The 15,581-nt window shown below is 41.2% G+C and overlaps 1 protein-coding gene across 7 annotated transcripts in view; it reads left to right on the top strand.

Annotated features, from left to right (window-relative positions):
* The first annotated feature begins 990 nt into the window (after nt 1–990).
* FOXP2 (forkhead box P2) overlaps nt 991–15,581 on the top strand; it is a 662,372-nt gene continuing 647,781 nt past the window's right edge. For 6 of the 7 annotated variants that reach the window (XM_059885450.1, XM_059885445.1, XM_059885448.1 and 3 more), the window contains exon 1: nt 991–2,487. The gene's annotated coding sequence lies outside the window, so the exon portion shown is untranslated. The remainder of the gene's footprint in view (nt 2,488–15,581) is intronic. The other variant, XM_059885449.1, reaches the window with a different exon arrangement.

Here is a 15,581-nt window from a genome sequence, read left to right as displayed (position 1 = left end):
TCTGATCTTTTCCAAAATGTTTTCAGGTTAATTCAGAAAATCGGCCTTTTATTTAGGGTTGCTAGTGAAGTATAAACGCAAATTACTTAACGTAAAATGATCTCCTTCAGAAGGCGAGGTGGGATTATTTGCATCTGGCGTTTTGTAATTTAAATGATTGCTCCCTCCCTCCCTCCCCGCTCCCATCTTTAAAATTTTTTATTTGCCCACTATTCGGCCTGCATTTCGAAAAAAGACAATTTAAATAATAGCGAGGACACAGTCCACAAGCAGAGCACTTGAAGACTGCCTGGAGTTTTGAAGCTCACAGAAAGCACCGCGATTCAAAGAGCAACTCTACCTCTGCTTGTGCTCCTGGCAGGGGCCGTCTTCGCACGACCAGCCCCATGGCTTATTGACTTAATTGGTTTCATTAGAAAATCTGACGGTGTGTTTACAGTTGTGGGTGCCAGGGCTGCTTCCTTCACGGGAGAACTGCAGGTTCTGGAGGGAAGAGTTATGCCAAGTGTGTGTGTGTGTGTGTGTGTCTGTGTATCAGTTCACGTCTGCCCTTTAGAAAAAGGGCGCGCTGCTCTTTGAGGAAAAGACTCAAAGGCAGAAGCTGGTGCTGCTCGTCCGTCTCCTCCGTCACCCCCTCCTCTCTTCTTCCACGGGGGGTGTTGGCGGGCAAAGCCCGGGGCCAAGGTCTGTTCACCACGGCCTCTCGGCTGCAGAATTTGGAGGAAAGTTTCAGCGCCTTTCGGAAAGCCGCGCTTCGCGACTGAAGTGCGAGCAGAGCGGCCGGTTCCGCCGCGGCGCGCAGAGGACGCGGCGGGGTGGAGGGTCGCGCGGCCCACGGACAGGGGAGGGGCTGGCAGTAGCCCGCGGGAGGAACGGCCTGCCCGGAGCCGCGGTGGATACGGGCTCCTGAACAGCTTCCCCCCCCCCCCATCGCAAATCGGGTCACGCGTGCCATCCGGGCCCGTCCCGTCCTCCCCTCGGTCCCGCGTGGGACCTGGCAGAGTCCCCACGGACGAGAGCGGGACTCGGGCGCTGGAGGCTGGGCCCGCGCACTCCCCACGCCGGCGTCTCGGCTTTGAAGTGCGAGCGGCAGTTCTGGCAGTTTCTTCTTTCCTTTCATTCCGGTTACTTTGCTCCCCTCAGTCACTGACAGGCCCGTCTCGAGAGCCTCAGACCCCCAAAGTCTCAGCTCGGCAACCCCTTCCTTCTAAGCTCCGCCCCGGCCGAACCGCAGCCCGGCGCCGAGCCGGTGACCAGGGCTGGGGGATCACGAGGAAGCCCGAGAACTCCCGGGTCCAAGTGAGACAGGAGCCCGACAACAATGAAGAGTGAGAAAGACACTCGGCCTCTCCACCCCAGGCCGCAGAGGCGCACACCGCGAAAAGAAAGGCCAGTCAGCGTTTTAACGCACGCTTGGGTCTCCCTTTCTGACTCTCGAGTACTTTAACTCCTTGCCACCGAGGGCTTTGGATCCCTTCGAGGCTTCCTGCACTTCACTTGGAATTCCCTGTTTCATTTGCCAGCAGCTCCGTCTGCTGAGAGGACGTACTTTAGGGACTGCCAAGAAGCAGCAGACACAACTCAGCTTTGCCAATACAGCATAAGGTTTTGTTCTCTCCTCCCTCCCCACCCCCTTCCTCGACTCGCCGTCTGGGTCGAGCGGGAGGGGGCGGAGCAGGAGGTGGGGAGAAAGGTGGGGGTGGGGGAAGATCTGGCGCCGAACAAACAAGTTCTCCAGCGAGTTGTTTACAGAGCAGGTGGACCTGACGTCAGCCAGGAGGCTCCACTGCAAATCCGAACAATATTCTGCGCCGCGCTTCCCCCTCCCTTAAAGAAGTTGGGGGAACGCGGGGAGATAGGTGGCTGGGGTGATGGGTATCCTAGCCAGCTGGTTCCAAATCACTTTGGGGATCAACAACAACAGTCAACAATAACAAGGCAAAGTAAAACAAACACAAACAAGTGGCCCAGCAGTACTTTAGAATCCTCGGAGGCGTCCCTTCCCCCACCCCGCCCCTCCGAGAAGAGGCGGCTCCGTGCGCCGTGTGTGTACAGTTCGCATTGCCAACAACACGCGCGCGCGACCGGGTGCGCGCGCCCGCCAGCGCACACTCATACACATAGAGACACACACACACATATACAGACACACACACACACACACATACAGATCCGGGTGGGGGGAGCGGCAGCGCGAGACAGCGCGAGCCTCCGAGAAAGCGCGAGACACGCCGGCTCGTGCAGCTCTGCGGCGGCCGCTGCGCCCCGGCTCCAACCCCGCGCAGCCAGCCGGTGAGCGCCGGTCCGGGTTATTTATGCGGCGGCCGAGTCCGCCAGCTGCGGCTTCCACCAGCCCCCCCCTCCCGGGCGCGCCCCGACTCGCGGCAGCAGTTGTCGGGACTCGCGCGTCGGTGTGTTGTTTGTGGGCTTCTGCCTCGGCGCCGCGGGTGCCACCTCCCGGGACGCTGCCCAGCGTCCCCGGTAGCGGTAAGTTTGTTCACCCTCACTCTGGCGCGCGGCACCTCCGCCTCTCACGCCGTCCCCGCCACCTCTATGCCGGGTCGGGCTTCGACTTTACTCTGCTCCGCGCTGCTGCCGGGGCGGCGGCAGCAAAGTTTCGCCCCAGTCGCTGAGCTCGGCGCGGCTGGGCGAGTGTGACATGTGTCAAATTTCGGCTCGGCATCGGGGTCGCGTTCCGGACCTAACATCACCACTTGTTGTACTTTTTCATGTGGCTTTGTGCTGAGGGGAAGGGGGCGTCCAGAGAGGGGAGGCTGCCTTTGGCTCACGGATGATTTTTAGTTTTGTATTCGAAAATGTTGCCTTGTCCGGCAACAGACTCCAGACCGCGGCTGGAGGAAAATGTGTGTGGAAACAGCAGATGTGTTTGTTTACTTTTATTTTTATTGTGTGTTGTCTCTTCCTTCTTCTCCGCGCCTCCCCCCCCCTCCCCCAACCCCAGAGGAGGAGAAACAACAGTAAAAACATCTGGCGTTTGGAAGCACATACTTTATTGTCCAACTGCTGACCTTTATTTACTCAGTTGGGCAAGTGCACGCTTCTCGTCTCTGAGTTACACACTTTAGCGTATATTTCACAAGTACTTCTTGGGGAATGGAGGCAGAGAAGGGACACTCCTGCTTCTCCAGTGAAGAAACTCCTGGCCCCTAGTGACACTTGGGGATGATCGTGCATCTCGACTGCTGCCCCCGCTCGCGCTCTTTCCCCTGTCCACGGTTAGCAGGACCCGCTTCACCCGGGATATGTCTTGGTCTTACTTTTATTCCGCTTTGGAGAGGTCTCCATACTCTGAGGGTGGGTTTGGGGTGAAATCGCGCCTCCGGGTCCTTCAGGGAGGGGACGAGGGATGGGCGCAGATACCTTTCGGAGAAAAGAAGGGCTTCTCGGTTGACTTTTACCTGTAAGTCCGCGGAGGCCCCGGGCGAGCGGAGGGCAGACTGACGCACTGGGTTGACTTTGACCGCGAGGAGCGCGGGGCCCGACGCCCCTTCGCGCTCGCGGCGGCGCACGTGCGGCGGCGGCGCGGGCCGAACCCACTGGGTGGCCGCGCCCGCGTGTCTCCCGCACGCCTCTCCCCGCCCCGCCTGCCAGAAGGCGCCCCGACATCCTGACATGAAGGCTAGCGTCTACGGGGACCTGTCCCTTGCCGTGGGTGTTCGGGTTGGTCTAGAACAGGGAGGAAAAGTTGCCCTCCTGTCCTCAGACTCTGGGATCTCTTAGGTGAGTCTCTCAGAGCACCTGGCGCGCGGGTGAACTCATTAGGAACAACGAGAAGGAAAGGCACGTGCGAGTCTGGAGCATTTGAGAGTGGAACTCGCGCGCATTTTACACGGGGACGGGGCGAGAGAGGCAGAACTGGACACGGCTTGGGAGGCTCCTCAGATTCCGGAATCCCCAAGGAGCTAGACCCATCTGTGTATTTGTTTATTCAGCTTTTTAACCAACAGATTTAAACCACTTAATGGACAGCTGCTGTCTGTAGTGCTCCTATCCCTCCCGCCACACACACCCCCCTCCCAGTTTCTCTCACCACATGTTGAAATCCAGTCAGTTTCTTGATCTTGAGGATTGTTCCTCGAGTACTGTTTGCTCCCAGGTGGCCAGGCTTTCACGACGCGAGTGCTCAGAAGGGCGGGAAGGAGAAAGGGCGTGGAAGACCTGTGGGAGTGTTAGGTGTGTATATTTCTAGTCATCATGGATTCAGAAGTGCTGAAAGAGCCACCTCCCCAACTTGCCCAGAGCCTGCTTAGAAGAATAATTAAGTAGTAGCAGGTAAGCCAAGGTGAGAAAGTGAAGCTCTAGTGTCAAGTAGCTCAAGTGGACTTTTTCCAGCTGGAAGTATTTGGGGAGATTTACTTTTGGAAAACAAAAGTTTGCCTGGAAGGCACATCTTTGCACACTCTCCTAATTCAGATAGTTTGTTTAGGCTTCAGTGGAGACGGAAGGGGTGTGTTTAATAGCACGTCTATGCTAGAGGTCAATACTAAACAAAGATGAGCTTTGAGAGATTTTCATCTTCAATTTTGCATTATGGCATACCTCAGGAAATGTTTTATGTTGTCAAAAGTCCTGTTTATCTTTTCTGTCACTGTGAGTTATGGATGGGTACATTCTCAGTGTCCTGGAATTTTAAAATGTAGTGTTTGTTTAATACTGCTAAACAATTATTTACAATTTTGAGTTATTTGTGTATGCATTAATAAAGTGGGTATGGAGTTATGTACACTGTGATCACTAGGTTTGTACAATGTCATTTTCAGCTTTAAAGCTTTTAAAGTCATTCCCTCTCTCCTTCCTTCTTTCCTTCTCCCTCTCCCCCTTTCTGCCTTCCTTCCATTTTATTACTAGACTAGACCCATGTTCAGTAGTTGCTTAGTTCAGTACTTCTTTAAGAAACCCACTGCTTCATTGTTATCTAAAACTAAGTGAGAGAAATGTTTAATTGTGATTAAATTACTAACTTTTAAAGAGACCAGAAACCTGATGATACAGCCCTGTTGGTGACAGAAGACACTCAATTTTAAAAGATCATCTTAAAGTTCACTTTTTAAGTACAAGAATACAAAAAATTAAGGGAATAATTTTTAAATTCAGTTTAAATATGAGTACAATAACTTTTCTTTTTTATACATAATTTATTAAATTACCATTACACTACAATTAATACCAAAATAGAAAAAAAGGGAAATATATGCAAATAACAATTATGTACTATTTTAAGCTATTTTTCAAAATTTTTCAACTTATACTTTAGGATTCAGCGTGATAGGAATTCTAGAACTGAATATTCAAATGAAAAGAGACCTTTAATTACATTATGATGTGAATAGATTAATAGTTATATCTGAGTAAACTGTGTTCCAGTTTCATTTCTTTGCACTGATGGTAGTGTAGTGGGTTTGCTTGAAAAAAAAAAAAATCCTTGTAGTATTCTATAAACTTAAAATAGGGGTAAATTGTTGTATGTGACACATTATAAAATTAGGAAGAAAGGTGAACATTAAAATCACAGGTAACCTATAATGAGAAGTTACATTCCTTTTGTACAAGCAAAGACTCAGAAACACAAAACAACTCTCTTTGCATAACTATTAGAATTGTACTCTATGAAAAGTATGTTTAAATATGTGAAAATGCCTTCATGGCTTGATTGAGACTCATAGAGCATACAGTAAAATATTGAACATAACCAGATAAATTTACCAGACATTTTATTTTAAGAGAACATGTGAGGGATATGGTACTTAATTACATAAAAGAGATATCATTTGTGATACATTTAAAGATTTATGCTGCTCTGCCTTATCATTCTGTGTTGACACTCATGTTAGATCAACTATTAGTTATAATACTGATAGAAAATGGAATGATGGAAATGGTCATGTATTTCTGTCTCTCAGTGAAGTCAGAGAGACCACTGACTTGTAAGAAGTTCTCTTGGCAAGAGTGTTGCTAAACAAAGTTGCAAATCACTGTTGAGTTGCAAAATGATGTTAATTTCATTATAATTACTGAATACTAATTCATGGCACAGTTATTTTTTTCTTTAACTCTGTGATATATCATAGTACTCTTAGTGATAAATGAATGGATCTAAAATATTCTAACCAGTGCACAGATTCATTCTGCCCTTTGATAAAAAGATAGTTTATTTCTTATCTTAGGCCCAATAAGATTTTAAGATTTGCATAGATTTTTGAAAATAACCTTATCTATGTAGTCCTTAATTCATAGAGTTCTAACAAATTTGATCAAATCCAACCCAGAAAGATTGTTGTTTACCTTCTTAAGCCTTCTGAAAAAGTAATCCAGGTTCTTGAAACTTTACTTAGACAAATCCCAGTGCTTATGGTCCACAGATAGTTTAATGAGTAATTTGAATTTTGTATGCCATAGTTAATGTCTCTTCTTTTTTTGGATGATGTGGACATTTATCTCTTAACATATTCAATACTTGGACTCCAGGCATATCACTTTCAGAGTGTTATCAGGTAAAAATAATTTAAGTTCTTTGGGCTCTTTTCCCCCTTGAGGCTTAAGTCATTTTCGTTGCTTTCTTATGAAGTTGTTCCAAACGTTAGCTACTTCATTTGTCTCATAACTATTTTTTAACACCCTAACTAAGCATAGTTAGGAGGGTTGCTTAAACATATCATTACTTTTTTTTAAGTCCAGAATTGGTTATATGAAAATTCATTACTGTTGAATTATATAAATACTAATAAGTAGAATAGTCTTTCCTTGTAGGTGTTCCTATCTATTAAATGATACTTACTTCCACTTGCCTATTTACTTCTGTCTTATCATTACCTCTGATGTATTGTTGTATATATTCTTTGCTTTGCACTGTATTTCCATCTAGTCCCTGCCCCCAATTTTCCAGACAAAATACACAAAAAAAGGAGAGTAATTTTGGTGAAATATAAAGAGATATTATAGCTAACAGGTCAGTGTTAGAATATTGAGATGCTGGAGAGAGATCCTCAGAGAAAATTTAGATTTATTATGTTCCAACACTATTAATGTTAAAATAAAAAGTAAACCTGTGTATGTGGGTGACTTATTTGCAGTAACGGTTTTCAACTGTTTTTTTCTCTAAATAGATGCTTCAATGACTTGCTGTCTTATCAGTTGTAATGTTAAATATTGGCCTAATTATTTTTAGGTGCATAATCCCAATTTTGCAATTGGAGTGACTAGGAATTTGTGTTTATTTGGACAAAATTTTGTCCAGCAGCCAAATTAAGATATGCTGTAAAATCAGGTATGTTTGTATCACTCCTATTTAATTTTAAAACAACTTTATGTTGTAATGATTTGTAGCTTATAGTTCACATTGAATCCTAATACTTTTTCATTTTGGGCTTGTGAACATTGTTTACTCTCTAAATTGACTTGTATCTGATCATTTGTCCAGTTTCCTTTACATGAACAATTCAAATTCTTACATTCCCTCAATTTATATAATTCAATACATTTTAATGTGAGATTTTATTTAAAAATCCATTTTGTCCACAAATTATCTGTGGAGTCCAAGTTCAGTTTTTTTTTAATTCCTTGATATTTGAAATATGTGTTCCTGGAACTATATTCTACTGATTGAATTCAACTTCCCAAACAGTTGTACACTATTTTTTTTTCACTGGAATCCATCAAGGATCTTCAGAACATACCTTTCCATTATATTGATAAATATGTCATACTGAGCTGACATCTTCATTCCTTTCTGCTGTAGCAAATTATTTTCATTAGCAAGAGCATATAAAATTTAAATGTTGAAAAAGCACACTGCTATGAAGCAAATGAATCCCCAGGGGTTTAAAAGCTCTCAGCATTTTTAGTTTATTAATAATGTTCCTCAATTTCCTTTGATTTCTGCCTTAGAAGCCTTAAAATATACTTTGTGGAAGATAATGTTGGTTTAAAATTTAAGTTTTTAGTGTTGCTTTTTAAAGCTCTTTGTAACAAGTCTGAAAGATTTGTGCCATGAAACTATCATAAAAATTTTTTAAAACAGGTTAAGGACATTAAATTTCTCAAAGAAAGGATGCTATTGCAAAGAACATAGTTTCTCTGGTATCCATTTCTTTCTTTTCTTTCTTCTCAACTTTTATGATGCTATTTTCTGTGAAAGTTTTCTTTTTTGCATCATTTTTGTTTTGTATCATTTTGGTACACATACAGAACTACCACTTTGCAACTTTTTCTCAATTTAAGGAAAAAATAACAAAGTTTCCTAAAGTGTATTTTAGGGGGTAAGAAAAAATCTTGTGGTAGACATATTTCAGAGAAAGTGTTTATAAAATTTCTTGCTGGCAGATAGTGAGGAGAAACTTATAGTACACTAATCCAAATATCTTAACATCTTAGCATATGTAGACTGTCATAAAATCATCTCATTTAAAAAAGAAAAAAACATCCCAACATCCTTAAAAAATATTCCTCACCATTACTTCACCCAAATTTATGTTCCAGGATTTGGTTGATCTATATTTGTATGCCTGTAGCTAGCTCTTCATTTCCTTTTTGTCTTCATTTTCCCCCCTTTCTCACTACGTCTTTTACTTTAGCTAAATTATGTCCCCCCAAATCTTGTTTTATACACCTAATTACTACCCCCTCATTACCCGTCTGATCAGGTAGACCATCAGCTACTCCCTGATTTGATGCAATAGCTGCTTAATTTTCCCTGTTTTCTCCCTTCAGGTACAACAGTTTATTCTCCAAGTAGCAGTGACCTTTTGAAGATTTATCTATCTGATTATGTCACTCTTGAAAGGTGTAAATCTTCCAACAACTTCTTATGTCTCTGAAAATAAAAGACAAGGACCTTACTAATGTCTGTTTTACTTGACCCCTGCTCTCTGTCTCACAGTATTTCCTATCATTTTCCTCTTATTCAGTCAACCCTAGACACTGACTTCCTTGACATTCCTCAAAATGGGATCAGCTATTTCCCACTTCAGAGTTTTCCTCTGTCTGTCTGTAATGCTTTGTCCTCAGGTATCTTCATTAACTTCAAGTCTCAGCTCAAACATATCCTTATGGCAGCCTTCTCTGCTTGTCGTATCTAAAATAACAAATCATCATTGCTCATGCTCGTCACCTTTATCATATGTTGATTTCCCCTAGAGCACTATCAACTGACTTTTAAAAGATTTTTTCTTTATTTATAGTCTCAATGACAATGTGTATCCCATGGATACAAAGTTTTCTTTTGGGCACTGTTCTAATCCGGTGTTTAGAACATGCCTTGTACTTGGTAGGAACTCTAAAACTAAATATTGAATTAAGGAATGTATGACTTTGTGGAGGTCCAGCAGGTTACTTCTGTCTGTATCATTGTTCCATTTTGTGTATGTGTGTCACTGAAATTCCTTTTCACCTTACTTTTTCATCTTGCACTCGTCTTATACCATATTTGGGAAACTGTTCATTACTGTATTGGCCAAGACATGACTCTCATCTTGGGTGAGCATGCTGTAAGTTCAGTTTTCTGTATCTTTTTTATTCTTGACCTGAGACTATAACTTAACTTGAAAGTTGTGTGTAGATATTAGTGCTTTTGGACAAAAAATGCACAATAGTTGACTGCTTCAATATCATAATGCTTAGGACCATTGAACTGACGTATTTAATCATAGAACTCATCATTGTATCTGGAAGAAAAGCTATGATAAACCTGCTGCTGCTAAGTCACTTCAGTCATGTCCAACTCTGTGCGACCCCATAGACGGCAGCCCACCAGGCTCCCCCGTCCCTGGGATTCTCCAGGCAAGAGCACTGGAGTGGGTTGCCATTTCCTTCTCCAATGCATGAAAGTGAAAAGTGAAAGTGAAGTCGCTGAGTCTTATCCAACTCTTAGCGACCCCATGGACTGCGGCCCACCAGGCTCCTCCGTCCATTGGATTTTCCAGGCAAGAGTGCTGGAGTGGGGTGCCATTGCCTTCTCTGATGATAAACCTAGACAGTGTATTAAAAAGCAGAGACATCACTTTGCTGACAAAGGTCCATATAGTCAAAGCTATGGTTTTTCCGGTAGTCATGCGCGAATGTGAGAGTTGGATCATAAATAAGGCTGAGCACTGAAGAATTGATGTTTTCAAATTGTGGTGCTGTAGAAGACTCTTGAGAGTCCCTTGGACTGCAGGGAGATCAAACCAGTTAATCCTAAAGGAAATCAACCCTGAATATTCATTGGAAAGACCGATCCTGAAGCTGAGTTTCCAATACATTGGCCATCTGATGCAAAAGAGACGACTCATTGGAAAAGACCCTGATGCCGGAAAGACTGAAGGCAGGAGAAGAAGGGGACAGCAGAGGATGAAATGGTTGGATGGCATCACTGACTCAATGGACATGAATTTGAGCAAACTCCAGGAGATCATAAAGGGCAGGGAAGGCTGGCATGCAACAGTTCATGGGGTCCCAAAGAGTTGGACACAACTGAACAACAACAACATCTTAATATGAGTAGCATAATTAGTGTATATAGATGTTCCTAATGTTTATACTATGAGTACAACATGGGCATTCAAAGTGTTTCTGGGGGTTGATGAGGAAAGAGGGAGGGGAAGGGGTTAAGTCAAGGTCTTTTCTAAAACCGTATCTAGATTGTTGTTGTTATTCTGTGGTATAATAAGACAGATAGTTTTACTTTATTTGCATTGGCACACATATCATCATTTATAACTTTTCTTTCATTCTTTCAGTATCCATCTTTAACAGAGCAGGTTAAGGATTTATGATTTGTTGGAAAGTCCATCTTTCTGAATTTAAAATACTATTCTTTGGTTCGTGCAGGTCACATTGGTACATATAATACCACACGGATCCACAGATTTTATTCTCGTAAATCTAATGTCCTGTAGAGTTCTCTTTCACATACTTTGTACATATTTAAAATTTGTATTCGCTTGCTCAGCAGTTTTGTTCTAAGTATCTTGAGAAAGGGGTATGTAATCCTCACTATTGATAATGAGAAAAGAGGCCTGTCTTTGCCTACTTCGTCTCATTTCCCTGTTTCTCTTTCCTCTTTGAGACAAATTATAAGATCTTTCAGAATAATTCTGATATCTTATTATACCATGAGTGAATGTGTGATCCTTGAAAAACTCTGAACAATGACACAGTGTGGCTTTATTATATTACTACCTCACTTTTTCCTTTCAAAGAACTTACTAACGTATGCCTGCCTTTTTTTTTTTTTTTTTTAATCCTGGTCCTTAGGTAATCATTGCCCTCTTGTCACCATCTGGCTATTCCAGGTCCCAATGTGTTCTCTTTTCCTTGTTCCAAGCAGGAAATATATTTTTATTAAAGGCCTTCTCTGATAATGGTGATGCATATTAGAATGTGGATGAAAATGACTCCTCCTGGGAAGCACAGTTATCTCAGATAGTAACATGGCCTGCTTGGTTTACTGATCAGGGCTCCACAGTGAGTGCCAGGAGACCTGCACCCAGTTTCTTAGTCTGACTTTCAACTATTGTGCAATATTGGGTGGATCTTTTCCTTCAAAATTAAAAAGAGATTGGATTAGTTTTTAGGTTACTTTCAACTGAAACCTTTTATGACATACATAAGTCAAATTTGAAGCTGTAAACAGGTTGTCTCTTACTATAATATAAACACACAGGTAAGAATGACTGGGAGAAAAAGATAATTCCTAAAATAAAGACAATTAAAACCAACAAAAAATTACCATAAATATCTTTGCTTATGAAACTCAGGGGGCTCGGTTAAAAAGGAATTTTTCTTCACTTGTCTTAGCCCACTTGGAATTTTCACATCACTCCCCTCCTTCCCGGTCAGCAACGGAGCCTCACCTTGTTTAACCAGGATGCTGAGACAGGGAGAGGAGAAGTGAGTGCACGTGGAGTTGGTCATGTCAGGGTTGAGAAAAATAAGTAATTGCCTGGCATCCTGTTCCCTGAAGCACATACCATTAACATCCCATAAATATTCATTTCTTTACAATTTTGCCTTGGTCCTGTGGTCATTCACATATTTAGCTTTTGGTGGCATCAACTCAGAAATAAAATGTACAGTTGGATGAGCTGTTTGATAAGCTTTGTCTTTTTAAAATTAGAGCTCTCCTTTTTAATGGACCTTACACACACACACACACACACACATTTTTTAGAACCGACATAAAATGTTGGGCTGTCTCATGGTCCAATCTATGCATTGTACTACATTAAAACACAACTCTCAACTGTAGGGGTGCTGCATGTCTTTGCTGCAGTTTGGCTTAAAGGGAGTAAGTAACACAAGGGTTTATACAGTGCACCACATAGGAAGTTAGGCCCCACATTTCTTGAGACATCTGTTTTTCTTCCCTAAAGAACTGCTGAAAAGTCTTTAGAGCCTCATCTAAGTTATTCCTTCACTGCTTTGCTGCCCCACCCCCTAGTCAAGTGATGCATGCATTTACACCAAGTGTGCATGCCCCACCAAGTGTGCCGTCCTGTGTGTAGTGTAGTGTCTGTTCTCATTCTGGCTACTTTCCTTGTGACAAATTAGCCTATATGTAGACAAATAAGGAGCCACAGATTGCGTCTCAGAAGGTAGGGGATTATGAATTGCAGTAGTTTTTAGCAGTGATGTAAGCTTGCAAATGTTCATTTTTCAGTACATTTTACCTTGTATGTTGTAGAGCTAACCTTTTTGGCACCTAGGACCATTTTCAAGGACAAATTTTCCACAGACCAGGGGTGGGGCAGGGGGAATGGTTTCAGGATCATTCAAGGGCATTACGTTTATTGTGTCCTTTATTTCTATTGTTATTACACCAGCTCCAACTCATATCATCAGGCATTAGATTCTGGAGGTTGGGGACCCCCGTTGTAGAGAATGTATACTCCTGTAACTAAAAATAAAGTTCATTTGACAGCCTTTGTGTTGTCCCAAAGAAAGTACTTTTAAATTTATATTTTCTTGATCTATTTATAATATTTCTCTACTTTCAGAAAAGTGTGCTTTTAGGTTGCCCTTGTATCACTTCCAATTCTGTGCTGTTTTGTAATTTTCAGTAATTTCAAACTGTCCCTAGTCCTGCATGTCTGTTGCTGAAACTATTGGACAAGTAGAAGAAAGGCAATGTAACTTTTTATTTCTAATTGGTATTTGATTTTACATAGCTGTTCTCTTTGATATCCTTCTAATTGTGTCCTGGAAAAATCTCATTCCCACTGGACTGAAACGATGCTAGATGCTAAAATGTGACTAAGTACTTGCTTACTCGTATTATTATATTAAAGGAACATCATTATTAAAAGTATTGTTTTTATTTTGAGAGACAACTTGTTTTTATGACTATAGAAGATCGAATTTTAAAGGCAAATGTACAATAATAGAGAATATATGGTAACAAGCTATGAATAAATAGTAAAGTATTTAATACTTATTTTCTTATTATTCGAACTACATTTTTATGAGAGGACATTTAAAATAGAATACAAATGATTATTTTATTTTTACATGTCTACTTATAATATATTTGAAAATATATTTGATTATTTTTACAAAGCTATTTGGCTATACATTTGATGTTTCATTTTAAAATAAGGTATTGGCTACTATGTTGTAGAAATGATCCTGATAATTTTCTCTCAGAATTGTTACTTGTTACTTTCACTATGATTTATTCATTTTACAAGTTATATTTTAAATGCTCATCTTTACAAAGTTGTTTAAATATCAGACATAATTTGTTTTGTTTTTTCAGGAGAAAACTATCAGATGTAATCTTTTTATTTTTAATTGAACTATAGTTTATGTATAATATTGTGTTTCAGGTGTATAGCAAGTGATTCAGTTATATATTCAGATTCTTTTCCCTTATAGTTTATTACAAAATATTGAATATAGTTCCTTATGCTATACAGTAAATCCTTGTTTATTTTTTATATAATATTGTGTATCTGTTAATTGTATACCACTCATTTATCCCTCCCTCCGTCCTCCTTTCCCCTTTGGTAATCACAGTTTGTTTTCTATGTCTGTGTGTCTGTTTCTGTTTTGTAAATAAACTCATTTGTATTATTTTTTAGATTCCACATATAAGTGATATCATGTATGATATTTATCTTTGTCTGATTTACTTCACTTAGTAAGATAATCTGTAGGTCCATTCATGTGCTACAGTGGCGGTATTTCATTCTTTTATGGCTGAATAATATTTCATTGTGTACACACACTCACTCACTCACTCTGTATCTTCACTCATCTGTTGATGAATGATTAGGTTGCTTCCATGTCTTGTCTATTGTAAACAGTGCTGCTATGGACATCGTGGTGCATGTATCTTTTCAAATTCTGGTTTCTTCCAAATACATATCCAGGAATTGAATTGCTGTATCATATAGTAGTTTTTAGTTTTTTAAGGAACCTCACTACAGTTTTCCAAAGTGACTGCATCAATTTACATTTCCACCAATGCTGAAGGAGGATCTCCTTTTCTCCACATCTTCTCTAGCATTTATTATTTGTAGACTTCTTTTTTTTTCCCAGCCACCTCATGTGTGACTTGCAGGATCTCAGTTCCCAGACCAAGATTGAACCTGGGTCATACAACAGGGAAAGCCTAGACTCCTCACCACTAGGCTACCAGGAACTCTGTATTATTTGTAGACTTTTTAACTATTATGGCCATTTTGACCACTGTGAAGTGATGCCTCACTGCAGTTTTGATTTGCTTTTAACTAATTTGTGACCTTGAACATATTTTCATGTGCCTGTTGGCCATCTGTGTGTCTTCTTTGGAGAAATGTCTGTTTAGGTTTTCTGCCCATTTTTTGATTACATTGTTTGGGTTTTTTGATATTGAGCTGTATGAACTGTTTGTATATTTTGGAAATTAAACCCTTGTCAGTCATGTCATTTGCAAATTCCTCATAGTTCATAGATCGTCTTTTCATTTTGTTGATGGCTTCGTTAGCTGTGCAAAAGCTTGTAAGTTCGATTAGGTTCCATTTTTTTCTCATTTACTTTTGCTTTTATTTCTTTTGCCTTGGGAAACTGATCTAAGAAAATATTGCTATGATTTTATTGTGCTTTATTAACAACACAAAACATTTTAATTGATCATCTTTACAAATTTGTTTTAAGCTCTACAAATTTTTCAAGTTTTAATTAAAGAAAATGTGTATGCAATAAGTTCACATCTTTCTAGTGTACAGTTCTGTATGTTTTCACAAATATAGTTGTATACTCACTACCACAATTAAGATGTGGAACAGTTCCATCATGCTCCAAAATTTTTTCATGTGAATTTTAGTCAACACCTCCTCTCATCTTGTAGTCTCTGGTACCACTGATCTATTTTCTGTCCCTGGAGTTTTGTTTTTTAAAGTGTGTTTTTTGGGGGAGGTGAGAAGGCAATGGCACCCCACTCCAGTACTCTTGCCTGGAAAATCCCATGGATGGAGGAGCCTGGTAGGCTGCAGTCCATGGGGTCCCTAAGAGTCGAATACGACTGAGCCACTTCACTTTCACTTTTCACTTTCATGCATTGGAGAAGGAAATGGCAACCCACTCCAGTGTTCTTGCCTGGAGAG

This window comes from Bos taurus, chromosome 4, assembly GCF_002263795.3.
Source record: "Bos taurus isolate L1 Dominette 01449 registration number 42190680 breed Hereford chromosome 4, ARS-UCD2.0, whole genome shotgun sequence".
Classification (NCBI taxonomy): Eukaryota; Metazoa; Chordata; class Mammalia; order Artiodactyla; family Bovidae; genus Bos; species Bos taurus.
Note: the sequence above shows the minus strand (reverse complement) of the source record. Positions and strands in the feature narration are given on the sequence as shown.